Raw genomic sequence first — 20,608 nt, forward strand, 5'->3', positions numbered from 1 at the left:
TCCGGTATTCATACCAGACGTATCCGGTATGGCCGACCAGAGCCCAACGGCTAGTTTTCAAATGAGCTGAGGGTCGAGAGTTCCGACTTGAGTTGGTCGGGAGTTCCGGTAGTCGAAAGTCACGGAAAGCGTCGGGAGTTCCGACACCTCGCATACTTTAACTCAGTGACTGTTAGCGCAGTGCAAGTCGGACATATCCGGTATGGCAACGGCTACATAACGGCTAGTTTTTCAAAGGGGTTATAAATACCCCTTAGCCTCCACCTTTGGAGGCTGCTGATCCTGTTGATCCTCTAGCATGTTTTTGAGCCTTGCAAACACTCTCCAACCCTCTCTTAGTGAGTGATTCATCCAAATTGCCAAATCCTTTTGTGGGTTGAGAGAGAATATGAAAAAGACAACAAGCCACCACTTGAGCACTTGTGCATATTGTCAATCTCGTGATTTGCATTTGTTACTCTTGGACTCTTCGGTCCTAGATGGCTAGGCGTCGCCGGAGAGCACCCAAGAGATTGTGGTGTGCCTCGGAAAGTTTGTAATGGTCGATTCCGCCGCCGTAAGGGAGGGAATCAACTAGTGGAAGGAGGAAAAGGAGTTGGAAAAGACTCCGGCTAGAGTGACCTTCGTGGTACCCTCTAGGGCTAACCTTCGTTGGGTCGTCCGCAGCTCCCTCAACGGAGAGTAGGACTCAACTGAGTCTGAACTTCGGTGTTAATTATCAGAAACGCCTATTCACTCCCCCCCCCTCTAGACGGCATCCTAGGTACTTTCACCCATCGATGGAGCCCGCTGAGCCCATCAACGAAGCCCGCCAAGCCCATCTGAGCGCCGCCACTGCCTCCGCTCATCGAATCCGGACGGCTACGAGTGCCTGCTACCGCGCCACCGCAAGCATGGGAGGCCGCGAGCCCTTGCCACCGCGAGCATGGGTGGCCGGATCTGCACCACCGCCGTCGGCCCGCTTGCACTGAGATCTAGATCCGGCTGTCTATCGCATCGTCGGGCCGCCCACCACTGCATCCAGATTTGCGCCACCGTAGCTCGTCGGGGCTGCCGCTGTTCTGGAGGGAGCTCAGCGCCGAAGGGGGAGGAGCTCGCCCGCTGACTTGTCCGTGCTGCCGGCCCGCCCGCCGCAAGGAGGTGGCGCCTGCTTGCCACCAGGAGGAGCCACCAACCCGCTCGCCTGTAGGAGCCACTCGCGCCACCGCCGGGACACCGCCTGTAGGGCCCGTGCATCCACGACTCTGCACCGGGACGCCGCCATAGAGACCCCGCGAGCCACCAGAGGTAGGACAGAGAGGGAGAGGAGAGGGAGGGGCACTACGGTATGAGGGAGAGGAAAGGGAGTGGCGCTGTGAGGGAGAGGGGCGCCGTGCCTAGGTCGGGAATCGGGAGGGGAGGAGCGCCGTGCTCGGATCGACTCGGGAGGGGAGCAGCGCTGGGGAGGAGCGTTGTGAGGCTAGGGTTCAGGTAGGTGCTGCTTATATACGAGCCCGGTAGAATGGTAGAGATGGGCTTTTTCTAGGCTGAGAGCTGGGCCACTACTTTTGGAGGCGGGCCTTATAGTGTGCCCGCCTCCGGAAATGGATTTACGGAGGCGGCTGCCTTAAGATCACCGCCTCCGGAAATAGAGGATTTTTAGAGGCGGTTGTCTTAATACGCCCGCCTCCGTAAATCGATTTTACGAGGAGGGCAAACGTGACCGCCTCAGTAAATGAGAAATGCCCGCCTCCGTTAGTCACAGGCATTAACCGAGGCGGTTGGATTTTGTGACTGCCTCCGTTAATAAAAGGACATCGTCATGCAAAATCATTTGTGTAGTAGTGATTGCATCTAGTTTTTTTTAGACCTAAATGAACAATTCCAAGAGTCTGAGATGGAGAGAGGAGCATCATCGGGGGGCAGGTGGACAGACACCTCCCTTCAGGTGTGTTGCATCGGCCTCCACAGTACAATCCGCAGTCACCGTTGCTGCTAAAAACGAAAGGGAAGAAAATCCTTAGCAACTGCCTCACAAGCCCAGCGTTGGGGCCGCAGCTGCCTTGCCTGCCCGGCACAGAGGCCACCGCAGCCTCGCTAGCCCAGCATGGGGTTGTTGCCTTACCATCCAGTGAGGGGGACACTGCCGTTCAACACAGAGAAACAAAGAAAAAATCGATCGTAACATGGCCAAAGCAGTAATGCCTCAACCATACAAAAGAAACTTCTGCCACTTTCTCTTTCTCAAAATATAATCATTGGTTGTTGGAACCCATGTATGTAAATGATCTGTTACTGAAATGGACTGCCCCTCATATGTATCTAATGATCTATCACTAAAGACAAGTTCATTTAGAAAGTTTCAGTTTAGAAGATTTGATGAATAATACAATGTGTTTACCTTATTAATCCATGGGCAGAATCAATTGCATCAATGCTTGACTTGGCCTGCATACTTGCTTATCAGAAAGTTCCCAGCAGCTCGAAGTTCATCTTCAGATGCTTCCCTGCTGATTCCGAGACGCTTATATGGATCCATCACATAGATTCTGGGAAAGATAACTGAAATAAAATCAAGCAGTCAAAACCGATGCTCAAGGATTTATAAATACTTTTTAACAAGCATATACCTAAATAAATCTATAACTAAGTTATACTTGATCCAATGAGTATGAAATTTTTACTATAGTTCATGCATACAATAATTAACCCACCATAAAAATTTCACCACAATTGGACCATAAAAACTGCAACTATAAATTAATTATAGAAAAACATAGATTTAGAGCTACAGCAAAAAAAAATGTACTAAAGTATACCATATTATATGTTCACCGTGTAGATCTACTCATGTGGAGTCCAATAAAATTGAATTTTTAATTTTATGATTTTTTATGATTTACTATGATTTTTCAAAGATTCATCCGAAATAAATAAAAAAAGAAAAAGACAAAACCACCTTTAAAAACCGCTTATAACCAGTCAAGGAGGTAAAACGAACGGTTTTAAAAGTTCAGGGAGGTGGTTTACCCAAATTTAGAGTTCAGAGAGGAAAAACAGACTTCGCAAAAGTTGAGGGAGGTAATGTGGACTTTTTCCTTGTTGGTTCGCCAATCTAGCGGAAATATAACTCAGGTTCAAATCTTGCTAGAACCGGGCTTTCAAAAAAGATAGAATCTCACCGGAACCTGTTTATGACTCCAACCACGCAGATTTTGCCGGGCTCCAATTTCTCCTTGAACTCAACATTTCAGTGACCTAGCTGCGTTATTTAAAAAAAATGTTGAACTTGCCAGCAGGACAAGGACCTCCTAAATCTAGCATTTCCGCAGTGTAGGGAGCTCATTTCACCTTTTATTTTCCTTCATCCATGGCGGTGCCGAGAATATATAGATAAAAAGCTCAGGATAAAAATCTATGGGCCTGTTTGGATCCTTGAAATTGAATTCATTCTAATAATTATAATTTAGATATAGATTAATCAAGCTAATATAGTTGTATATAAAATATATTTGTATATTTATTGTTAAACATACGAGGGACATATTTATATGTTGCATTTTATTGCAAGGAAGTGAATTAAGGAGTGTGCTATAAGTTGAAGAATAGAATTATAGCATAGTGATCTATAAATTTCATTTCCATCTCCTATCCTGTGAATTTAAGATGGACTTATTTGGGAGCTTGGGAAAGTTATCAAATATCAAATTTCAAGCAAGTAGCCCAATTCATTATGTAGATTTTAATTCCTCCAAAATGCAGGAATCCAAACGGCCCCTAAGGTAAATCTCACAAAAACACACTAAACTTTTCAAGACAATAACAATAGTGGAGTTTTATCAACGAGCTTTGCGTAACCGCAATTTTTTTATAGTATTTACTATTTTAGGGCTATCAAGCGTTTGTAGACATGTATTTCCACCGCAGCAGGGCTCAAAACTGAGTTTCAGGGCCAGACCATCATGGGTGTGATTCAATTGGGACAACGAAAATGCCTTCTACAATGGAATATAGGGCGTGCTTGAATTTTGATAGCATAAATTTGGGGCATTGAAAATAATCAACAACACTGTTCCAGTAAATTCCATTAGTACTAACAGTAAATAGTCCACAAGGAGAGTGACTGATGCATATTCTTTCACTCTGACGAGTAAACAGTTACAACATATTTCTCGTGATCTGACAGTATTTCCTCCACAAAGAAACAGTAAAAATGACAGTGATTAGCATCATCACAGAAACTCAGGTCGAAGTTGAAGGCACGAGCAGTTTAGCACAAATCTACAATAAAAAAAAGGAGACAGACCAGTGCCGGAGGCTCCCACATGAGTAGGGTCTACGAAAGGGATAAACCGAGACAAGTCTTTCCGCCGCAAAACCTACGGAGAGGCTGCTTTGAACCCACGACATAGTGACTCAGTGAGACAGCTCTCACCACTGCACCAGGCCTGCCCTTCTGGCACAAATCTACAATACAATACACAAAATTGCTCAACTGATGGACAAAGTGGGAGCAAAGATGGTATGTAAATACTAAATAGTAGTACACGGACGACCTAAATGTTTAGGTGATAGTGTTGACCGCATCAGCAAAATTAGACTATCATGCAGGGCTGCCATCTTCATGTAACAAGAATACTACGACAGCAGCCAACAACACTAGATATACCACAAAAGTATATTTCCGGTTTAGTGGTGATGGCTCTAAGGTGCGCACTGTTTCATGAATGTCATCCAATGTGGAATCATCCTCGGAAGTGGAAACATCCTGTGATGGACTGAGTCTTAACTTCATCATTATCAATAGGATCTGATGGTTTCTGCACCTACATACACATGTAAAAAAGTTGTGTTCAAATGTGCGAAGAGTTTATATAATTCCGAAATCCGGCTAAGTGCAGAAGCACATGCAACGAATTCAAATGTGCAAAGAGTTTCTTAGCAACAGGGATCCAAGATGCACGTGTGTTATCTACATATAAACTCAGTCACAAGTATCTCTTTCCTGAATATGTTTAATGTTTTTACATTAGAAAATCTGATGGATGGGGCAACAAGCATGCAAGTGTATGTAGACAAATTAAAACAATTAACCACTCTGACTGCAGTGGCTGAGGTCTCAAAAAGAAAAAGAAAAGGTTGTTGAACTACAGTGATTCGTGCGTTTGAAAAAAAAAATATGACTGAAAAAGTTCAGCAAACCTATGTGTTGGTTGGCGACAAAGTAACTGTTAAAGAACTTTTGCGCCCTGTTATGCAACACTACTTCAGCAGTACTTTTCAGCGAACGAGTGTTTTCCTCTCACAACAAATCAGCATAAGCAGCAGCATAAGCCAAATTTTCATACATGCAGTAAGTATATATTTAAACCAATACTTCAGCAAGGGTAGAAATAAATTTAAATACCAGCATTTTGCAAGTAACTGTGTAGTTTTGTCTAGACAAAGTACTAAGGGAGCATAATCTAGTTAGCCAAAGCCCAACTCTGCTTGAGCTATACTCAAACTCAAGCAAAGCCCAGGCCAAACCAAATCAATCAATGGTATATGGAAATAATTTGACAATCCAACGACTACGGTTACAACACTTTATGATCTCTTGTATTCTACTTGGAAGGAGGTACTGCGTCATATGACAAGATGTTACCACAGTTTGTGATGGCAAAGAATCTGGACATATTTCCTCAGCTTTTTTAGTTGACTGAAATTCAGTGCGATTGGAAGTAGCCTTTTTGCTCATTTGTATGCTACCATTAATATCCTCTTTACATTTTTTAACCAACATCTTGTTCTTCTTTGTTAACGTAGCAACCTGCAACCATCAGGAAGAGCCAAAACAGTATATTACCCCAACAATAATATAAGATTCGAATAATCACACAAAATAGTTTCAAAATACATACTCATGGATTCAATCTTGATCACAAAACTTATTTCAAATAGTTATGTCCGAAAAACAGTATTGGCATATGGTGCTTAATGTATCATAAGTTCATAACAAATTATACAATAGAACACATTCAATAGAATATGGAGAACTGGCACACTATTTGTTGGAACCTATCCTACTGCGCAGAGAGTATGAGCGAGAGATGGGTGGACGGGGTTTGAACGCCCGGCAGCGAGTCGGCGGCGCCGTGCTCGGCGCCGGTTGCTAGGGCAGTGGAACGTGAGACACGAGAGCTAGGGGCACCAGGGAGCAAGAGAGATAACTCTAATCTCTGGCTGCCTTTTTCATTAACCAAATGTTTAGCCTTATAGGCAAATTCAACACACTGCTAACAAACTCCTGAAAATGCTCAAGTGATCTAACAAACCAAAATGATCTAACAACCCAACTAAACCGATCCTGAAAAGATGGCACCAAGTCCTGCGGTGATCGCGCCCAGCTCGTCTCCGCTCGCCGCGCGCGCCTTCTAGCCACTGCTGCGCTTCTTCCTCTGATAGGTATGGCCCACCATAACATCTCTCCCCCCCTCGGGAAACAGCTCGTCCTTGAGGACGAGCTGGAAGGAGGGATGCGCGGCGTGGAAAGCATCGACCGGCTCCCAAGTGGCCTTAGACGCCGGCATGTTTGCCCACTGGACTAGGATGTGCCAAGCGCCGCAACGCAGGCTGGAACGCAGCACACGCTCCGGTTGCTGAAGAGGTCGCCCATGTTGGAGCGGAGGAAGTGCCGGAACGGATGTCGGAGGAGTGCCACGGAATGGTTTCAGCACACCCACATGAAACACATCGTGGATACGATCACCTTCGGGCAGCTGCAGACGGTAGGCCACCGTGCCCACGCGTTCCAGCACTTGGTACGGCCCGGCATACTTGGGGCCGAGCTTGCCACGGGCGCCGGGAACCAGAGACTGAGTAGGCCAATGCAGCAGACGCAGCCATACCCAGTCCCCGACGGTGAACTCCAGAGGTCTATGATGCGCGTCGTAGTGTCGGCGAGCGTACTCCTGCGCCTGGAGCAAACGGGCGCGTACCTCAGTGACGAACTCGTCGCGGTTGGCCAGCATGGCGTCGACGGTGTCGGTGTGAGCGCTATCCGGCTCATAGGGTAGCAGGGCCGCGGCGCTCGACCGTAGACCACCGTGAACGGCGTAGTGCGGAGAGCCAAGTGAAATGAGGTGTTGTAACAATACTCCGCCCATGGGAGCCAGTCAGCCAGTCATGTGGGCGGTCACCGGTGATGCACCGGAGGTACATGGCGATCGTCTTGTTCACCGCCTCGGACTAGCCGTCGGTTTGCGGATGGAAGGCCGTGCTCATCCGCAGCTGGACGCCGGCCCACCGGATGAGGCCGCGCCAAACATGCCCGGTGAACACGGGGTCGCGGTCGCTGATGATCGAGTCGGGGAAGCCGTGCAAGCGGACGATGTCGTGGAAGAAGGCACGGGCGACGGAGGACGCCGTGTACGGGTGGCCCAGCGGGATGAAGTGGGTGTACTTTGAGAACCTATCAACCACCGTGAGGATGATGCTCTTTCCATGTACCTTGGGGAGCGCCTCGACAAAGTCCATGGAGATAGCGGACCAGACACGGGAGGGCACCGACAGCGGCTGAAGGAGGCTGGCGGGGTGTAGCGGCTCGGCCTTGTTCCGCTGGCAAGTGGTGCACGAGAGGACGTAGTCGCGGACGGTGCGCCGGTCGTGCTCGAGGAAGAAGTCAGTGCGGAGACGTTGGAGCGTCTTCTAGACTCCTTCGTGGCCCACCATGTGGGCGAGCTGGAGGACGTCGGGGAGGACCGCCGAGGTGCTCGTAACGAACACCCGTCCGTCGTGGAGGATGAGGCCGTCTTTGACGCGCCACGAGTCACCGTGGTCACCCGCGGCCACGGCGCTCCCGCAGTTTGTCGAAGGCAGCCAGCTCATGGCAGAGGTCATCGAAGAGCTTGAAGGTGGGCACTGAGAGCGAGGATAAGAGTGGGTCGTCACCGTCACGGCGCGACAGAGCGTCCGCAACCGTGTTGAGCCGACCAGGCCAATACTCCACCCTGAAATCAAAACCAAATAATTTGCTAATCCATTGGTGCTACGGGTTCGTGGATAGCCGCTGATCCAACATGAACTTCAGCGAGTAATGATCGGTGCACACGACGAAAGCACGACCCTAGAGGTAGTGGCGCCAATGGTAGACGGCTTGGACGAGCCCGATGAGCTCGCGCTCGTACGCGGTGACCTTGAGATGACGGGCGGCGAACGGCTTGCTGAAGAAGGCAAGTGGACTAGCGCCTTGATGACGGATGGCGCCGAAGCCAGAGCCCGAGGCGTCACAATCCACCACGAACTCATTGCTGAAGTCGGGCAGGTACAGGACTGGAGCCGTGGACAGGGCGCTCTTGAGGGCGGCAAACGCTGTGGTGGTGGCCTCAGTCCACTGGAATCCCTCGTTCCTAAGGAGGTGTGTCAACGGCGCTGCAATGGTGCCAAAATCTTGAATGAAGCGCCGGTAATACCCTGCCAAGCCGAGGAACCCATGCAGGCCACGGGCGGAACGCGGCTGCGGCCAGGACTACACGGCCTCCGCCTTGTCCTCATCCATGGCGACGCCCGCTGCCGAGATCACGTGGCCCAAGTAATGGACCGAGGTGGTGGCGAAGGCGCACTTGGAGCGCTTGATGTGCAGCCGGTGCTCGCGCAGGACGTTGAGGACGACACGCAGGTGCTGAAGGTGCTCGGTCCAGGAAGAGCTGTAAATGAGGATATCGTCGAAGAAGACGAGGACACACCGGCGGAGGAACGGCTTGAGGACGAAGTTCATCAGCGCCTGGAATGTTGACGGCGCATTGGACAGCCTGAAGGGCATGACCAAAAACTTGAAATGGCCATGGTGAGTGCGGAACGCCGTCTTGGCCACGTCTTCAGGATGGACGTGGACCTGGTGGTACCCCAACCGGAGATCGAGCTTCATGAAGAATCTTGCGCCGTGGAGCTCATCCAAGAGTTCCTCGACGACGGGAATAGGAAACTTGTCCTTGACCGTGGCCGAGTTGAGAGCCCTGTAGTCGACGCAGAACCGCCATGAGGCGTCTTGTTTCTTGACTAGCAGCACCGGCGCCGAGAATGGCGACGTGCTGGGTCGGATAATGCCCTGCTGGAGCATAGCTTCACACTGCGCCTCCAACTCGTCCTTTTGGAGCTGGGGGTATCTGTAGGGGCGAATGGCAACGGGCTCTGCAGCCGGTTTGAGGTGAATGCGATGATCACAAGGCCGCGCCGGAGGCAGGCCCGTTGGAGCAGTGAACACATCATCGTAGGAGTCGAGGAGCCACTCCAGTAGCGCCGGCTCAGTACCGCGGGTGGCGTGCAGGCGCCCTGTCGACGGGATGTTCGTGTGGGTAGAACTGATGCCCTTCCAGAGCACGCGGCAGCCATGGTGCCAAAATGCCATACAGAGATCATCAAAGTCCCAAAGGATTGGCCCCAGTGTGCGGATCGAGTAGCAGTCTAGCGTAAAGTGCTCCTCGCCGATGTGGATGGCGACGTCGCAGGCAAGGCCACGGCACGCCACACGGTCGCCATTAGCCACCACGACATGGGCGCTGCAGCTGTCATGGAACTGGAGCCCAGCCCGGTGCGCCGCCGTGGAGCTGATGAAATTGTGCGTCGAGCCCGAATCGAGGAGGGTCGTGAACTCCTGCGCGCCCACCTGTATGCGCAGCTGCATCGTGTCCTCGGTGCGAATCCCCGTGATCGCCAAGAGTGAGATCATCGGTGTCTCAGGGTCAAAGGCCGCGGGCTCGGCAGTGGGAGCCGTCGCGGCGTCGGCGGGTGCGTCTTCCTCGAACACTTCAACGATATAATCCGAGACCTCGAGGTAAAAGAGGTGGGGGCATTTGTGGCCGCAGACGTAAGGTTCGTCGCAGTTGTAGCACAGGCCGAGCTTGCGGCGATCGGCCATCTCGGCAGGAGTCAGACGCTTGAACGGTCGAGGGGGAGCTGAGGGTGACGCCAATTGTGCTTTAGTGGCCCCTGCGGCCGGTGGTGGAGCGGTAATGGCAGCCGGGGCACGACGATGAGGCCGTGGGGGAGCCGGCAGGGCCAGAGCCGGAGCAACGTTGCGGCGCTCCTAGGCACGTGCCAGGCTCATGGCGCGCTGCAGGTCTTGAGGGTCATGCAACTCCACATCGATGCGGATGTGCTCCGGGACACCCCCAGTGAAGAGCTGAGCCTGCTGGTGCGGCGTGAGTCGGACGGCGTGCGCCATGCAGGCTTGGAAAGCCTCCTGATAGGCGGCGACGTTGGCCGGGAGTAGCAGACGAGCCAGCTCGGCTAAGTGGTTGGTGCGGAGGGGCGGCCCGAAACGCTGATGGCATAAGCGCTTGAACTCTTCCCAGGCAGGCTCGCCGGCGTCGCGCTCCAAGACATAGTACCATTGTTGGGCGGTACCAGTGAGATGGAACGAGGCAAGCCACACCTTGTCGCCGTCGAGAGTGCGCTGGGCGCGGAAGAACCGGTCGCATCTGTTGAACCAGCCCAGCAGGTCGTCCTTGACATCATAGATAGGGAAGGACAACTTGTGATATCGTGGTACCACCGCGGGCTCCGGCTCCGGAGGGACGTGTGGAAGCGGGTGTGGCATGTGCATGGGGGCTGACGGCAGTGGCGCCTGCATGATGGAGGAGAAGGAAGGAATAGGGGATGGCGAGTGGGGGAAGTTGATGTGTGTGATGGGAACGCCCAGCGATGGCGGCGCCGACTGGGTGGACACGGCCACGGAGGCTGGGAGGGACGGAGCGGCGGCGGGAAGAGAGGGTGCCAACGGTGGTGCGGAGGACAACTCCGAGAGGACTAGGCCCGACGCCGGTAGCTGGGGAATACCACCGTAGCCCAGGAGACCATACGGCAAGACGGCCGGTGCGGAGGCCGTGGGACCTGTTAGTCGCTGAATTCTCACTCTTGGTAGTAGCAGAATTCTTACTCTCATCGAGAGAGGATGACACTAGGAGTTGGGACAATTTTCTGGTTTATTTCTTAATGCCATGCCAACTTGAGGGGTTGGGGATACATATTTATAGACTGCTAGCCAGCTAAGCATATGCTAAGATACTAATCTAAGATGCTAATATGTTGTCCTCTAAGATGTTGTCCTAAGATGCCTCTAAGATACTGTCCAGTCAAGATGCTGCTATCCTCCAGTCCCTGCTGTCCTCCAGTCAAGGATGCTAGGCAGCAAGACCACCATGCTGTTGCAGCCCCACAAAGACTGCTGCAGCCCCACAAATACCACAGAGACTTATCACATCATTCTCCCCCTAAGTCTTCTGCGTCGTCTTGTGGGAAAGTTGAACCATCCCGGTCCTGGAGCAGAGCTCAAGGAACTTGATTCTCCCAAGGGGCTTGGTGAGCAGGTCCGCAAGCTGGTCCTTGGTGTTGATGTAGCTCGCCTTGATACTCCCTTCCTCCAAACAGCCTCGGATGAAGTGGTGCCTCACCCGGATGTGCATGCTACGTTCATGGAAGACGGGGTTCTTTGCCAGGGCCAGAGCGGACTTGCTGTCCACCCTAAGCTCCACCGCTCTAGTGTCTCTGCCGAGGAGATCAGCAAGCAATCGAGCGAGCCAGAGCGCCTAAGTCGAAGCGGTGGAGGCCGCTATGTACTCGGCCTCGCAGCTGGACAGGGCCACCACCTGCTGCTTGACCGACTGCCAGCTAACGAGGCACTTGCCGAGGAAGAAGAGGATCCCGCTCGTGCTTTTGCTGATGTCGATGTCACCGGCGTGGTCGCTGTCGCTGTACCCGACGAAGTGTGCCGCCCCAGGGCACCTAGGGTAGTAGAGGCCGTGGTCGAGAGTCCCCGCAACGTAGCGGATGATCTTCTTCACAGCCTGCTGGTGCTCCGTTGTCGGTCGCTGCATGAACCAACTAACGTAGCCGACGGAGAATGCCAAGTTCGACCGTGTGTGGGCGAGGTAGCGAAGGCTCCCCACAAGACACCGGTACTGCGTAGCGTCCACCTCCTCCGTCGTGCTGTCGCGTCTCAGCTTCAGCCTCTCCTCCATCGGAGTGAGAGCTGGGTTGCAGTCGGTGAGCCCAGCTAGCTCAACGACGCGCTTGGCGTAGGGGGTCTGTCGAAGCGTGATCCCAGAGTTATCCTGGTGCACCTCGATTCCCAAGTAGAAGGAGAGAGGCCCCAAGTCACTCATCTGGAAGGTGGCCTTCATCTCTTCCTTGAATGCCGCCACCTCCGCATCCTTGGTGCCGGTGATCACCAAGTCATCGACGTAGACACCCACCAGCAGAGCATTTCCTCCACTGCCCCGTCGGTAGATGGCCGCCTCGTGCGGGCTTTGCGCGAAGCCCATTCCCTTTAGCGTGGAATCCAGCTTGGCATTCCACGCCCTCGGTGCCTGCCGCAAGCCATAGAGGGCCTTGCGCAGGCGGAGCACCTTGCCCTCCTTGCCGGGGATCGCAAATCCCGGCGGCTGGTGCACATAGACCTCCTTCAAGTCGCCGTTAAGGAACGCCGACTTGACGTCCATGTGATGAACACGCCAGCCTTCCTGGGCAGCTAGCACAAGGAGTCGCACGGACTCCATCCGTGCCACGGGAGCAAAGGCGTCGTCGAAGTCGACCCCCTCCTGCTACACGAAACCTCGTGCCACCAAGCGAGCCTTGTGCTTGACGATGGCACCGGCTTCATCCCTCTTCAGCTTGTACACCCACTTAAGGGTGATCGCGCGGTGACCACGGGGAAGGTCAGCAAGCTCCCAGGTGCGGTTCTTCTCAACCGCATCCATCTCCAACTGCATCGCGGCGCGCCATGCCGCGTGTCTCTCGGCCTCTGCAAACGACCGAGGCTCGCCGTCGTCACATGCAAGGTGCAACTGCGCCTCCAGGTTGTGAGGCACCGGTCCCGGCACTGGCTGGTCGCCGAGAAGGTTCTCCATCGTACGGTACCGCAACGGCTCGCCGTCGTGGTACGCATCGACGCGCTCCTCGTCGTGAGAGAGCGGAGTAGCAAGCTCAACCGAGCTGTGCTCGACACGAGCTGGTGGTGGAGTAGACGTGCCCGGAGTGGTGCCTGTCGGTGCTGGAGTGCGTGGCGTTGCCGGCTGTGGTGGAGCCGGCGAAGAACTCATCGCAGAGGTCCTGGCTGGAGAGCGTGGTGCTGTCGGAGTAGCAGGCGCCGGGGTCGGTGGAGGCTCGGGGACTGGGGTAGACGCGCTCGCCGAAGAAGAGCTGCCTACTCCCCCAGCTCCCTCGAAGTGGACGTACTCGACAGTGAAGTCGTCGTACGTCGGAGCCGAGCCGTCATCCACCGCCTTGTCCCACGCCCATCCTCGCCCTTCGTCGAACACAACGTCGCGCGCCGTGCGCACACACTGTGTCTTCGGGTCAAGGATGCGGTAGGCCTTCGAGCCCTCCGTGTAGCCGATGAACACTCCCGGAGTGCTCCTGTCGTCGAGCTTGCTGATGTGGCCAAGCTCCTTGGCGAACGCGAGGCAGCCGAAGACCCGCAAGTGGGAGACCGCCGGCTTGCGCCCATGCCAAACCTCATACGGCGTCCTGCCGTCGAGCGCCTTGGTAGGTGAGCGGTTGAGGATGTAGACGGCCGTCACCACCGCCTCTCCCCAGAAGACAGCCGGCATCCCCCTCTGCTTGAGGAGGGCCCAAGCCATCCCCACAACCGTCTAGTTGCGCTGCTCGACGACGTCGTTCTGCTGCGGGTTGTACGGCACGGAGTAGTGTCGCTGAATGCCCTCGTCAGCGCAGTACGACGCCAATTCAGCCACCGTAAATTCGCCGCCGTTGTCGGTGCGCAGCACACGCAGCTTGCGGCCGCACTCCGCCTCCGCAGCAGCCTGCGCGCGCCTGATGGCGTCCGCAGCCTCTCCCTTGCTGCCGAGGACCATCACCCACATGTAGCGGGAGAGGTCGTCGACGAGCAGCAGGAAGTAGCGTCGTCCTCCCGGTGTGGCCGGTGTCACCGGGCCACACAAGTCCCCGTGCACAAGCTCGAGCCTCTCCTTGGCTCGAAAGCTCGCCCACTAAGGAAAGGGGAGTCGCCTCTGCTTCGTCAACACGCAGACGTCGCAGAGCTGCTCCACATGGTCGAGGCACGGCAGGCCTCGCACCATCTCCGTGGCACTGAGCCGCTTCAGGGCCTCAAAGTGAAGGTGCCCGAAACGCTCGTGCCACTGCCACGCCTCGTCGTCCCGACGAGCAGCGAGACAGAGGGGTTGTGCCACCTGCACGTTAAGGACGTAGAGTCGATTTGCGCTTCTGGATACCTTGGCAAGAAGGCGACCACGACGATCCCAAATTCTCATGACTCCGTCCTCAACCACCACGCGCGAACCGTACTCATCCAGCTGTCCCAAGCTGATGATGGAGTTCCTCAACGCGGGGATGTAATAGACTCCGGTGAGCAGCCTGTGCTCACCAGACACGGCGGTGAAAATGACGGAGCTGACGCTCTTGATCTCCACGCCGGAGGCATCCCCAAACTTGACGGAGCCTCGAACGCTAGAGTCAAGCTCGGTGAAGAACTCCCGTCGACCGGTCATGTGATGGGTGGCGCCATTGTCGAGGCACCACCCGTCAGTCTTGTCGTTGCCGGAGCTGTCGCCGAGGGCGTGTGATTTTGGCTCGTCAAGGTGGAGGAGAGCCGCTGCGGCCGGTGCCGCTGGAGGTAGCTCGATGCTTGCATGTGCCATGAACACAGCCGGCTCCTCCTCCGCCTGTGCGACGTGGGCCTGGCCGCGTCGTGGCTGTCGGGAGTCCTTGGCCCAATGGCCAAGCTAGCCGCAGTTGCGGCAGGCTTCGTCTCGTGCCGGCGGTGCCACCATGGGCGCCTCCACGGGCATCACCCTCGGCACGTCCTCGCGCCCCGGCCTGGGCGTCTCTGCGCGCCTTGCGTGGCTTGCCACGCTTGCGGCCGCCTGTCGCGGAAGAAGGCTCCCCCTTCTTCCGGTCACCTTGGCTGTCAAGCCACTGCTCCCGAGTGAGAAGGAGCTTCCCGCCAGTGGTGATGGGCCCCGAGAGGGATTGTGGCTCATCGCTGTCGACGACCTTGAGGCGACCTATCGCCTCCTCGATCGACATCGTGGAGAGATCCAGCAGAGACTCGATCGAGCGAGCCATCTGCTTGTACTTCTCGGTGACGCAGTGGAAGAGCTTTTCGACAGCTCTCCTCGCCGTAGGTGTCATCGCCGAACTGCACCATCTTCTGCAACATAGTGTTGAGACGGAGAGCAAAGTCATCAATGTCCTCACCTGGCTTGAAGGCCAGGTTCTCCCACTCCTTCCGAAGTGCCTGCAGTGTGGACTTGCGGGTGCGGTCGCTGCCGATGCGTGCCGCAGCGATGGCGTCCCAAGCCTCCTTGACAGTCCGCTTGTTGCTAAGCGAGAACTGCATCTCGGACGGGATTGCAACGATGAGGGCATCCAGCGCCCGTCGATCTAGGTCGTAGTCGACGTCGCCGTATCGGACTGCCTCCCACATGTGCCGCACCTGGAGCTTTACCCTCATCACCGCAGCCCACTCGACGTAGTTGGTCTTGGTGAGGATAGGCCACCCACTGCCGGGACCGACGTCCCTAACAACAGCCTGGAGCCCGTGGTAACCACGGTACCGATCCGGGGAGAGAGCTACGCTGCCTATGAAGGCCGCGCTCTCCATCAACCCGTCGGTACCGATCCGGTGAGAGAGCCACGCTGCCTGTGAAGGCCGCACTCTCCATCGACCCGTCCGCCACTGTTGCCGTGCGCGCCTCCTCTAGGAGCGCCGCCGGCGCGTCCGCGCCTGTCTGGGCTGCCGCCGCGCTCGTGGGCGTGCGCGGCTCCTCCAGGAGCGCCACCGCCGTGCGCGCCTCCTCCAGGAGCACCGCCAGCGCGTCCGCGCCTGTCTGAGCTGCCGCCACGCTCGTGAGAGTGCACGGCTGCCCTAGAAGCGCCACCGCCGTGCGCGCCTCCTCTAGGAGCGCCGCCAGCGCGTCCGCGCCTGTCTGGGCTACCGCCACGCTCGTGGGCGTGCGCGGCTGCCCACTGCGCCGCCCGCGCTCGCGCTGCCTCCCTCTCTAATAGCTCGAGGTCCGCGTCGGCAGTATCGTCAGTGGAAATGGAGTTGCCGATGCTGCCGCGCAGAGCCTCGACCTCCGCTGCCGCCGCACGCGCTGCATCTGCCGCCGCCGCTGCTTCCGCCTCCGCTCTGGCTGCTGCCAGCTTCGCCGCTGCCAGCCTCGACGCCCTTGCCGTTGCCGCAGCGGTCTCTGCCGCCGCTCGCTCGTGTTCCTCTGCCGCGGCAAGTTCGGCCTCCTGCCAACGCCGCGTGCTCGAGGCGACCGAGCGCTGAGACTGCCATGCGGACATGACGCGCTACCGGGGGGCTGCTGCGTGGGGAAAGGGCTGCTTCAGACGAGCTGCTGCTCCTCGTCTGCGCAGAGGTGGAGGAGTGAGCAGGAGCGGCCGGAGCTGCTGCTGCTCGCAGCTGGGGCTGTTGTGTGGCTAGGAAAGGAGATGAGCAGGAGATACTCATGCTACAGGATAGTACGGCTCTGATACCAGTTGTTAGTCGTTGAATTCTCACTCATGGTAGTAGCAGAATTCTTACTCTCATAGAGAGAGGATGACACTAGGAGTTAAGACAATTTTCTGGTTTATTTCTCAATGCCATACCAACCTGAGGGGTTGGGGATACATACATATTTATAGGCTGCTAGCCAGCCAAGCATATGCTAAGATGCTAGCCTAAGATGCTAATATACTGTCCTCTAAGATGCTGTCTTACGATGCCTCTAAGATGCTGTCCTAAGATGCCTCTAAGATGCTGTCCTAAGATGCTGTCCAGTCAAGATGTTGCTGTCCTCCAGTCCCTGCTGTCCTCCAGTCAAGGATGCTGGGCAGCAAGACCACCATGCTGTTGCAGCCCCACAAAGACCACAGAGACTTATCCCATCATGATCCACATCCCACAAGAGCGGCCATGCGCGTGGTGAGGTCCCCCATCTGGCGCTGCATCCCGTAGATGGCGGCGGTGAGCACATTGAGGGCGTCGGTGGGGATCGCGGTGAGCTGTGGCTGCGAAAAGTGCGGTGGCGCGCTGGGAACGACAGCGGAGCTGGTGACCACGGCGGCAGATGGAATGACGAGAGGCGAAGTGGTGGTGGCGGCGGCGGTGGTGGACACGACGGAGGCGGACGACGATCCAAGACCAGACATGGCTGATACCAGATTGTTGGAACCTATCCTACTGCGCAGAGAGTATGAGTGAGAGATGGGTGGACGTGGTTTGAACGCCCGGCGGCAAGTCGGCGGCGCCGTGCTCATCGCCGGTTGCTAGGGCAATGGAACGTGAGACACGAGAGCTGGGGGCGCCAGGGAGCAAGAGAGATAACTCTAATCTCTGGCTGCCTTTTTCATTAACCAAATGTTTAGCCTTATAAGCAAATTCAACACACTGCTAACAAACTCCTGAAAATGCTTAAGTGATCTAACAAACCAAAATGATCTAACAACGCAAGTAAATCGATGCTGAAAAGATGGCGCCAAGTCCCGCGGTGACCGCGTCCAGCGCGCCGCGGTGATGGCGCCTAGCTTGTCTCCGCTCGCCGCGCGCGCCTTCTAGCCACTGCTGCGCTTCTTCCTCTGATAGGTCCGGCCCACCATAACACTATTGCTAGAAAGTTAACTTTTCAATTTAACCACTTGAATAAATGTTGCTTATGACACCTGGCAGAATATAGTTTTTTTCTATGTGTTAACTAAAGTAAATTAATGTAAAACATAAACTCAGAAACTTGTGTTCAAAAGTAGTGTCCCTCAAAACACGGTATACAATAACATTACTAGCCCACATCTGATGATTCTCCAGCAAAATGTTTATGAAGTGATACTAAATTGATAATTTCGAGATCATGTGTTGTTTACATGCAGCAGCTTGGACAGCATTTACCAACCAATGTCCAAGTCACACTAGTGTAATCTATAATCTTATCTTGAACCCATATCATTGGCTAAGTGCTACTAAGAGAATCAAACACTCCTACAGATATTCACAGACCTGTCCAAATATGGCATAGCCTACCAAATGCAGTTCTGAAAAACATCTTGCCTTCCTACTGAACCTATTGTTTCTACATCCGCCAGAGACCAGCCTCTGAATTAGGAATCCACAAGATAAAATCCATACAACATCCAGCACACAGAAGTTAAATGCTTCAGCACAAGAATTATTTCGAATCATGTACACTTATTTTGGATTCTAAACAATAGTAACACAATATATAGGTGTGTATATAGAAACAAGAATTAAAATTGACAACTGTAATTTTTTTCCTGGAAATACGTGTGTGCATATACCTGAAGATGAAGTCGTTCTCTTTCCAGTGCCAATTTTCTGACCAAATCAGTAATAATTTTAGTTCTCACACCAATGTCCTTGGCAGTGGACACCTTCGCATGGTTGGCTTCACGTAACGAGTTCTCTAGACTTTCTACTCGACCTCTTAGAAATGCTAGCTCTTCACTAAGTTCTAAATTTGTGTCTGTTAACCGTGTGCACTTTGATTCAGCACTCTCAGCTCTGGTTTCAGCTTTTGAAACTTTGCCCTTCAGATCTTCGATAATATGTTCCATATCAGACATTGTACATTTCAGCATACCCTGCTGTTCAACAATGGCATCAACTGCTGCCTTTGCATGCTCTAATTGGGTATTTGACTCTGTAAGTTTCTTCTCCAAAAGATTGGCCTTATCTGACTTCTCGCTTTTAAGGGCATCTAGTTCCCCATTAAGCTCTATATTAGCTACAGTTAGCTGCATACACCTTATTTCTGCATTTTGTGCTCTGCTTTCTGCTCGTGAAACATCAACTTTGATATTCTTAATTGTATTTTCCATTGTGCTCAGCTCAGATTGCAATGAATTTTGCTCCTCCTGCCTTGTTTCTGCTGAAGCTAGTGACAATTGGAGTTGGAAATTGGATTCGTTCAACTGTTTTTCTAACTCCTGCATTTTATCCTGTAATGATGGTGATCCAGCTTCAACTTTGTCACTCTCTTTTTCCACCTTGTCTGGGCTATTTTCCAGAAAAGACAACTTTGTCAAGCTTTGTTCTAGTTTTGACTTGAGATCATCTTCTGTACATTTTAGCGCACTTACATGAAACTGCATGTTATTAAGCCTATTTATAAGTTCCTTTGAAGTTCCAAAAAGTAGATCTGAAGCATTTTCTGCTTCAAACATTCTACCTGAAACTGTTTCAGTTGATTCCTCGAGGAAATATATTTCCTCTTCCTGATGATGGAGCTTCAGCCTGAGGTCTTCTATGACAGATATAGAATCAGATAGCTTCTTTTCAAGATCTAGCTCACTTGCTATGGATTTTTCTAACATATGTAAAACATTTCTGTGTTGATCTTCTGTCTGCGTACCAGTTTGATATGACAGATGGCCATTATCATATCCAACAGCTTCAATGGTCCCTGTACACATGCAGTTAGGGAAGGACAAATGTAATCAGTACATAATCTATGGAGAAGTGATTATTTACCTTCCTTATCGTGGGAAAACACAATGACTTTCTCAAACTTTGTAGACTCATTCCTAATATCAGCAATTAGCTCTTGCATCTGCTTCAAGGACAATTTAGCTGCATCCATTCTAGCTTTTACCTTGCCTCCAGACTCTTCTTCATAATCCTGATGCTCTATACTTTTAATATCAGCTTGAAGAGAACTAATCAAGTTATGTAGCTCCTTGACTTCTGCATCAAGAATACCATACAAGATGTCCAATTCAAAAGCATTTTCTGCAGTCTCAGAAGAAATAGACTCATCTTCAAGCATAGCAGGCTCAAAGTCAGTAGCCTGACGAGCTATTTCCATAACCAGCATCTCCAAATTTAATAATTTCTCGGAGGCAAATGCAATATCGAGCTCTATTCTTGAGAGAATTTCTACATTGCTTCCTCCCATGTTCACTGTATCTCCAAATGGCAGGGTTCTTTCTTGGGACATGTCATCATGTTTGTAGATCATGGAATCCATAATTGTTGTCGTGACTCCTGCTGTCCTGCACATTGGTCAACAGAAACGATATGTTGCTAAAGGTAACAAGATTTAAATGAAAAAACAGTAACAAAAAAAATGGAGATGCAGTCAAATCTTGTAGCTTTATTTAGTCAGGAAGTTAAATACTGTTAATACTTACCTAAAAGCCACCAAGACAGTGTAGTAATTTGAAGCTTAACTGACTATAGCTCAACCCACAGAAGCCAATTGATGTATAGAGAAGTAAAGGATATGGGTGTACACATCTACACCCTGATAATTTAGCAAGAAAATCGAAGTTAGTAGGCATAATAGTATACACATGTAATTAGATCAGATCCGAATATAAATAGCTCAAGTTAGGGTTTCAATGCTCGGTTTCAGACAGCAGCAAGGGAAGAGAAAAGGGTGGGCATACCTGATGGGTACGAGTCGCCGACGAACTCCTGGCACCTGGCGTAGGGTGGCGGCGGCGCTCGCCCGGTCGGTGAACGGGATCCTCACCCTGAACGACGCCAGAGCCCAGAGAGCAGTCAGGTGTCAGGTCTCAGGAGACGGATCGAACGTCCGCGCTTCCGCTCGCAGTTCCCAACAGGTTCTAGGCACGTTCGTTACCGTCCAGCCCTCCACGCGCTGGG

At 52.9% G+C, this 20,608-nt stretch overlaps 1 pseudogene; it reads right to left on the bottom strand.

The window, feature by feature from the left end:
- Nucleotides 1-4,042: 4,042 nt before the first annotated feature.
- On the bottom strand, nt 4,043-20,608 carry LOC136512163 (WPP domain-interacting tail-anchored protein 1-like; annotated as a pseudogene).

This window comes from Miscanthus floridulus, chromosome 16 (assembly GCF_019320115.1).
Source record: "Miscanthus floridulus cultivar M001 chromosome 16, ASM1932011v1, whole genome shotgun sequence".
Lineage (NCBI taxonomy): Eukaryota > Viridiplantae > Streptophyta > Magnoliopsida > Poales > Poaceae > Miscanthus > Miscanthus floridulus.